This window comes from Hyperolius riggenbachi, chromosome 5 (genome assembly GCF_040937935.1).
Source record: "Hyperolius riggenbachi isolate aHypRig1 chromosome 5, aHypRig1.pri, whole genome shotgun sequence".
Classification (NCBI taxonomy): domain Eukaryota; kingdom Metazoa; phylum Chordata; class Amphibia; order Anura; family Hyperoliidae; genus Hyperolius; species Hyperolius riggenbachi.
Window position 1 is genome coordinate 389998178 of NC_090650.1, and position 8778 is coordinate 390006955.

The window sequence follows — 8778 nt, forward strand, 5'->3', positions numbered from 1 at the left end:
CAGTTGCCACAGCAACACAGTGAACACAAAAACAGCTAAAATCTGATTAGTCACCTGGGACAATAAAAGGTAGCCATACACTGGTCGATTTGCCATCAGATTCGACCAACAAACAGATCTCTCTCTGATCGAATCTGATCAGAGAGGGATCGTATGGCTGCCTTTACTGCAAACAGATTGTGAATCGATTTCAGCATGAAACCGATCACAATCTGTGGTGGTGGTGCTGCCCTCCCCCCGCATACATTACCTGCTCCGGCCGGCGCGAGTCCCCCTCTGTCCCCGCAGCTTCTTCTCCGCGCTGGTCTCCGGTCCGGCTGGCTTGTCTTCACTGAACTTCCTGTCCGGGGGAAGTTTAAACAGTAGAGGGCACTGTACTGTTTAAACTTCCTGCCGGGACAGGAAGTTCAATGAAGCAGCAGCCAGCCCGGAAGCCAGCGCGGAGAAGAAGCTGCGGGGACAGAGGGGGAGTCGCGCCGGCCGGAGCAGGTAATGTATTGCCGCTAGCGTCGGTCGTCGGGCATTCGAACGCCGCTGTCGACGACGAATCTGCTGTATATCGGCGGCAAAATCGTTAGGTGTATGGGCAGCTTAATACATGCTACAGCTTGATAGCAGTGTTTCCTAACATATGCTGCAAACCTCTGGTGGAGACACAGCGAAGAATTGTACAAGTTCTCATTAAACAAACAATAAGGTCGTTTTTATATTCTTGGAAAAGAAATAAAATTTCAGCAATAAAACCACTTGTGACATCAACTACCGATCGTCTGTAAACTCACGAAAGCAGCACCAGAGAACAGCAAGATCTCATAATCCTGTGAAATGCCACGTTTACCCAAACATTCTAGCAGTGCTTTACTTTCAAATTCAAGTCAATAAAAACACAAAAATTCATGTTTAAAGTTAACTGAAGTCAGACTGGATATGCTTGTTTCAGGTTTGTGATGCAGACACTACTGCAGCCAAAGAGATAAGCTGGACTGCCAGGCAACTGGTATTGTAAATAAGAAAATAAATATGGCAGCCACCATATACCTCTCACTTCAAGTTCCCTTTAAAGGGTTTTGTTTTCAATCATTTTTATTGAATTTTTCAGTAAAAGTAAAATACACAACTTATAACAAAGTTCAAAATACTGGAAAGTACGGGTACAGCGGTAGAGTTCAGCAATACATCAAAAAAGAAAATAAATCTGACAGTGCAACAAATTGCTTAAAGTGGATCCGAGATGAACTTTTACTCATTGGGCTCTATTCACAAAGCCTTACCGCATTCGGTAAAATAGTATGTGCAAAATATCAACCAAAAGTTTGCCATTGTGTAATTCTCAAAGATATATCTCCTTAATTTCCCGCATGCGGTAAATGTTCGGTAAAAGTGCGGTAAAAAGTGTCTACATTTTCCACTTTGAAATTCTTAACTGAATAGATGTGCAGATAATTGTAGAGAAGGATTTTTGAATCACCCATAGAGGGCAGATGATAATTTTCACTTCTCTGCTGTTGGCCTCCCAATCTACACGATACGATTTCTTTGTACGATTCGATTACGATCTAATTAAATCCGACATGTCTGATGAGGATTCAATTCGATTTGTCACTGTTTTGCAATGGCAAATCGGATTGAATCGAATCAGAAATGTTGGATTTAATCAAATCGTAAATAGAATCTTAATCGAATCGTACAAAGAATCGTATCGTGTAGATTGGGCTTTAGGATGGAGCCTTTTGAGCTTTGTTTGCTTGATTTATGTCAATTTTACATAGAAGGCAGCATAGACGAGTGTATCTAATCTCCAGGCGTGCTTTCAGACCTTGTACAGTCTTTTAAATGATATTATAGATGCCAAGGAGGAAATTACTCCCTGCTCTAAAAGATAAGCAACAGCATAATAACCTTTAAAGAAAAACATTTCTTTGTTACAGCTGATATAAATCCTGCAATAAATCTCCAGTATGTCTACTTCCTGCTTTTTTGGAAGCAGACATATTGTTAACATCCTATGTTTACAAATTAGCTGCTCTGCTGAGGCACCCGGATGGCACAGCTGAGAGCTCAAGTTACAGTTGTGATTAGTCACAGATGAGGGGGAATTAGATAGGCTAAAATCTCTAAATACACACAGGGTGAATTTCTATACGTTTTCCCTCTGTCTTGTGCAAGAGTTCAGGTCCACTGTTAATGTGACAGGCTATCCTGGGTCATTTCTGTGTAATGGGTGGCAAGCATATGGGCTGCCTTACAGAGATCAAAAAAGCTTTATTTCCGCACATATTACCGACCAATCACCGCAACATTACCGACTGTTTATCGACCATTTTACCGCACTTTTATCGAACATTTATCACACTGAATTTTTTTACTGAATACTAAAAAAAGTCGGTAATTATCAATGGAGGTAATTTTGCGACCAAAAAAAAAAAAGTTACCGCAAGTTATTGTGAATAGAGTCCATTGCATAATTGTGTTCCTTTCGTTTTGTTTATAGGGCATTCCTCAAGCCAAATACTTTTTTATTTTTGTTTTAATACTCTGATTCCCTATAAACTAAACAAACCACGCCCACAGGTTTTCAGAGAGCCAAGGCACTTTCAGACAGTAGCAAGGGCTCATGGGAGCTCAGTCTGGGCAGTAGGAGGGGGAGGTGTTATTAGCCAGAGATTTCAGAGGCAGAGGGGAGGAGGGGGGGGGGGGAATTAGGTTTTTTTGCTCAAGATGCAGATAAGCCTGCCTTGCCTCTGTGTAATGTTTACAAACAACATGGCTGCTGTCATTGTACCACAGGAAGAAATAATCATATCCTATTAAAGCTGTTTGCAGCTAGATATGCTGTGTACGCTATCTAAACTTTAGATAAAATATATATATATATATATATACACAACTTACTTTTTATAGTTAGTTTTTCATCTCGGATCTGCTTTAACCTCTTGACGACCAGCTAACGCCGATTGGCGTAAACTGGTCGTCTGCGGGTTACCATGGAAACGGCCGCTCGATCGAGCGGCCTTTCCATGTCAGTTCACGGAGGGTGTCTCCGTGAACAGCCAGAGAGCCGCCGATAGCGGCTCGCCGGCAAAATGTAAACAGGCGGGGAAGAAATCCCCGCTGTTTACATCATACGGCGCTGCTGCGCAGCAGCGCCGTAAGTCAGATCGGCGATCCCCGGCCTCTGATTGGCCGGGGATCGCCGGCATATGATAGGCTGAAGCCTATCCCACAATGCGCAGGACGGATATCCGTCCTGCGCAGCCCAGCAAGGGAGAGGGAGGTAAGGGGAGGGAGGGAGCGCACAAAACGCTGCGGAGGGGGGCTTTGAGGAGCCCCCCCCGCTACCCACTAATGGCCGGCGGCGATCAGACCCCCCAGCAGGACATCCCCCTAGTGGGGAAAAAAGGGGGGTAGTCTGATCGCCCTGCTGCACTGCTGATCGGTGCTGCGGGCTGTAGAGCCCACGCAGCACCGATCAGTGAAAATTCCTCTGGTCGGCAAGTGGTTAAACACTCAACAGAGCATGTACAATGAAATAGCCTCTGATGGTGGGTGGCGAGTAATTTAATACAGGTTTAGTCCTTTAAAAGGTTTTGACAGTGCTAGCCATATCCCTTCCCCCATGTGACTGGCCCATGTTGCCTGCAATAGTTCAGAAGCAGGAAGAATGCAAGCAGTACCATTGTGAACAGGAAAGCATTCTATTACAATGGCACCTGACTAGTTGAGGAAGTCACATGCAAAGTTTAGGAAAAGCAAGTATCAGGCACCCAAGCCCAAGGTACTTAATATGTACATGAAACATTTTTCCTAGGTACGGATTAGGGTTCATCTGCACCCTTCTGAGTATCAGCCAAGGAGGGGTGGGTGTGACAAAACTTAGTAGGTATTATACAAGTTAAAAGAAATTACTGTTTTAAAGTATAAAACAACAAAGTGTAAGCATAACTGTACTGTAGACATTAGGAGTTAAAGTGCGACGGACAGTAAATTGTTAAAATGCTGTGTAATTGGTGATACATTACCTACTCACTCCATCAAAACTGTCACGCTAAGATTTTCATTAACATTTAGATAAACAAACTTTGCGACCATACTGTGAGCCAGTTGTCCACTTCTGACAACTACAGTGAATAGTAAACAGACCAACAGATGCTTTTGCAAGGACACAAACCATAACGGCATATGGTCTAACAAGTTTCTCTGGCTAGCCTCTACCACTGCAGCCTACTACTACCATAACAAAGCACCAAGGCCTACTGAATTTACTTCAGATCAGTTAAAACCCCAACTCATCCCATCACCGAAACACCCAACTAGAGCACACAATTTAAATTTTCCAACTAGCAATGTAATTGAACACAGATGAAATAAAAATTAAAAAATAAATAAATTTAAAAAAAATCTTCAGAACCACGTGGTTGAAAAATCCAATTGACTTGTGGTCTGTTTACACATGCATGTCGAAATCTGCTGCATGACACACCTCACCACTATCGTGGGGGTGGGTGGTGATATTTGGCAGTAAATCACCACACAGCTAGAGCAAAGTTGGACCAATTCAAGGAGACAAGAAACAAACACGTTAAAATTTACTGCTGATATTTTGGCTTAAGGTGAACACTAATGATCCAATCTTTTTCATCCAATTTTACCAAATCTATGTAGTAGAAGGGTAAATTGTGTGAATGAACTGAATGGATAATTTAGGCAGTTACCTTATATTACATAGAAATGGTAAGATTGGATGAAACAGATTGGATCATTAGTGGCCACCTTTAGTGTCACACCTGTGGGAACCCACAACTATACTGCAGCAACAAAGATGCACAGACGTGTAACAGAATTGTGAGCACCGGATGTTATGCCTTTGCCACAACTGCTGGCCACCCTGTCTGAGACAGGGTGATAGTAGTAGAGACTACTATCACGATTTCTAATCCAGATCGCAGCTCAATGCCATTTCCCCTGTGCACCAAAAGTCAACCCAGCTGTCAATCTTGAAACAGCTTTGGATACGAGGTGAAATTTACTGAGTACGAAGTCTAATTTCTCCATCATAGCCATTCCAGATCCTCTCCTCAATGCCACATCTTCTTGGCACTGTGCTAAGTGAAAATTGAAATACTGGGCATGGTGCCAGGCCTCAATCACTTACAAACACTGGGTATGAAGACTTATGTCACATCTGTTCAACAACATTTCTGCTGGGCACTAGAGTTAGATCTGAACTCAATGATGCTTTAACACCAGAACTCCCACGGGTCTTTAGGTCTTAATTCCCTGACCCAATTCCTAGGAACAAAGTTTTGTTTACTTGTCTAAACGCCTACTGGCAGCAGCTCTCAACTCAGAGACAAATCTGTGTCATGCAAGATATGGACTAGCATCAAACTTGTAGCATCACATCTCAACCCACTGCCACAAAATCTGCCAATCAAGCTTCGTTCCTTGCTGGCAATATCCCTCAGGGTCCTGATTTTAATAGTACATTTGCTGGACACCAGGGCCAGATTTTGCATAATGCCACATCTGCAGCACAACTTAACCCAGCATTAATGTCAGTTTTGCAATTGCTATTGGGAACCCAGGTTTCAATTCCTTACCATGAGTACTACCCATCAAACATCACTCCTATCACAGCTCTTGGACATTGTGGATCACAAGGGTATGATCTCAGCTCAATATCACATCTTTTAAAGAGGAACTCCAGTGAAAATAATGTAATAAAAAAGTGCTTCATTTTTACAATAATTATGTATAAATGATTTAATAAGTGGTTGCCAATTGTAAAATCTTTTAAATCCCTGATTTACATTCTGACATTTATCACATGGTGACATTTTTACTGTTGGCAGGTGATGTAGCTGCTGCTGCTTGCTTTTTTGTCAGTTGGAAACAGCTATTTCCCACAATGCAACAAGGTTCACAGACAGGAAACTGCCAAGAGTACCACGGTCCTCAGAGTTTCTTGTGGGAGGTGTTTCACCACAATATTAGCCATACAGAGCCCCCTGATGATCTGTTTGTGAAAAGGAAAAGATTTCTCATGTAAAAGGGGGTATCAGCTACTGTTTGGGATGAAGTTCAATTCTTGGTCACGGTTTCTTTTTAAGACCCATAATTGCATTTACCTGCGACACCTGATAGAATTTAATGTGAACCCAAGGTGAGAGTGATAGAGGCTGCCATATTTATTTCATGTTAAACAATGCAAGCTGCCTGGCTGTCCCCCTGATCCTGTGTCTCTAATGCTGGGCATACACGGTACGTTTTGTACCGTGTAATCGAGCCGCTGATGGCTCGATTGATCATTTCCATCGTGTCCGATACCCCGCCGGATCGATTCTGCGCTCGATACCGGCGGGCAGAAGAATAAACGAGCGGAAGATAAGAAGCCACTCACGGGGACAAGCGGGAATCGATCCGGGCGCCCGGTGCCAGCAGCTCGATTACACGGTACAAAACATACCGTGTATGCCCAGCATAACACCTTTAGCCATAGACCCTGTACAAGCATGCAGATCAGGAGCTCTGTGTCAGGTCTGTCTGGATTAGTCACATGCATGTTTCAGGGTTGATGACAGAAGATCAACAGGACTGCCAGGCAACTGTTATTGGTAACTGGAAATAAGCATGGCAGCATCCGTATCACTCTCACCTCGGGTTCACTTTAACGAGGAGTGCTACATTTGACTTTAATGAGTTGAACTGAAATTGGGTACAGGGCCAATCACCTTGGGAAAGGAAACAAAACAATTATGACTCCTGGCTCAACTAATTAAGTTACCTTCCTGAACATGACTAACATGTACAAAGTTGCAAATCAGGACCCACTAATTCCAGTAATTGTAAAAGGGGAAAAAAAAAGTAATGAGTCATCTCTACTGGGCAACAAGCCTTGCTCTGCAATCACAACAAGGTATAGATACCAGCTCTCACCTTGGTGGCATTTCTACTAGACATCCAAAGCTCGCTGGAAATGCCAAATCAGATGTGAACAGCTTCAAACTTATATCTGGCACAGAGTCTCAAATAAATTACCACAATTGCCTGCCAAGCCTGTTCTTCTTGCAAAACTTCACTACCCCATTGCAACAACATGCAGACCTCAAAAACTTTATTGACATTCATTTGTCCACCAAAGCCATATCTCAATTCAAAGTCACCCTCTATTATGTGCTGCAGAAGCTTTATAAGCAGTAGGTTACAGTCTACTACAACTGCTAGGCATTTAATCTGCTATCACAACTCCTGGGAACTAGATCTCAACTTGGGGTGCCCAGCAGCAGATGTGGCACCAACTCACTAAACTTCCCAAGCAAATATGTAACAGAGTCAAACTTGTGCCTACCAGTGTAGACTTTTCTACCAGCTCTCCATGATGTGCCACATCTGCTGTGCAACAAAACTCAGTTCAACAGCCAACAGATGTGTGCCAGAATCAGGCTAAGTTGGTACTAGTTCTCCATGCCCTGCCACATTGGCAGAGCACCAAAGCTCAGTTCAACAGCCAAGCAGATGTGTGCCAGAATGAGGCTTGTGCCCAGCTCTTGGTACCAGCTCTCTCCATGCCCTGCCACATCTGCTGAGCACTAAACAGCCAAGCAGATGTGTGCCAGAATCCCTGCCACATCTGCTGAGCACTAAAACTCAGTTCAACAACCAAGCAGATATGTGTGCCAGAACCAGGCTTGTGCCCAGCTCTTAGTACCAGCTCTCTCCATGCCTTCTCACATCTGCTGAGCACTGAAACTCAGTTCAACAACCAAGCAGATGTGTGCCAGAATCAGGCTTGTGCCCAGCTCTTAGTACCAGCTCTACATGCCCTGCCACATCTGCTTAGCACTAAGACTCAGGTCAACAACCAAGCAGATGTGTGCCAGAATCAGGCTTGTGCCCAGCTCCTAGTACCAGCTCTCTCCATGCCCTGCTACATCTGCTGAGTACCAAAAGTAAGTTCAACAGCCAAGCAGATGTGTGCCAGGATAAGCCTTGTGCCCAGCTCTTGGTACCAGCTCTCCCCATGCCTTGCCACATCTACTGAGCACAAACTCTCACTCCACAGCAGCTCCTGTCCTAGGTAGCCAGAGAGTCCTTGGAAGAGGTAGCAGCCATACTCACCAGCAGCCTGTGTAGCAGCTATTCGGCACAGCAGCCTCCCTCCCCGGTAGATGTCAGTGCAGGCACTGGAAGAGCTCCTTTGCAGCAGCAGATCTCTGGCCAGTCCTCCCAGCAGCCGCCACCCTGTACAGCCCCAGCTACTCCTGCTTCTTCCACGGCTCCCCTGGCGATAATCCCCGGGCAGGCACCGCGCAACACGGGCAACCCAACGTCTACCAACTGCCTTTCACTCCGGGGCCGCCGTCCGAGCCATAACCACAGAGGCGGAAGTGAGGGAAGGGACTAGGCAGCAGGGAGGGACGCGCGTTCCCGACACCACTCTTCCCGGGCACGCGTGAAAATAAAAAAAGCACAGCAGGTTTGCAGCGACGTCATGCGCAATCTCGAGGCCTGCAACGGCTGCGGAACAACTGCGGCGCATGCAGGGTCCCCGGCGAGAGCGCGCCTGCTGAAGCCGTGTGACGTCACTGCAATGTCCTCTCTTTTTGTGGTGGGTGTGAAAAGGCTCCAATGGGGTTTGCTTGCCATACAATAGTGAGTGACACGTAGGGATACCTGCGAAGACTATTATGTGCACGCTGCTTGTGTGAGACCGCCTAAGCAGCTGTTGTGAAAAGAAGCAGCCAAGCGTTAGTGTATGCAAACATTTGGTGTTGGTGA

At 45.0% G+C, this 8778-nt stretch overlaps 1 protein-coding gene across 2 annotated transcripts in view; it reads right to left on the reverse strand.

Annotated features, from left to right (window-relative positions):
- RNF19A (ring finger protein 19A, RBR E3 ubiquitin protein ligase) overlaps positions 1-8439 on the reverse strand; it is a 144951-nt gene extending 136512 nt beyond the window's left edge. For both annotated transcript variants that reach the window (XM_068237729.1, XM_068237730.1), the window contains exon 1: positions 8119-8439. The gene's annotated coding sequence lies outside the window, so the exon portion shown is untranslated. The remainder of the gene's footprint in view (positions 1-8118) is intronic.
- Between the last annotated feature and the right edge of the window lie 339 nt (positions 8440-8778).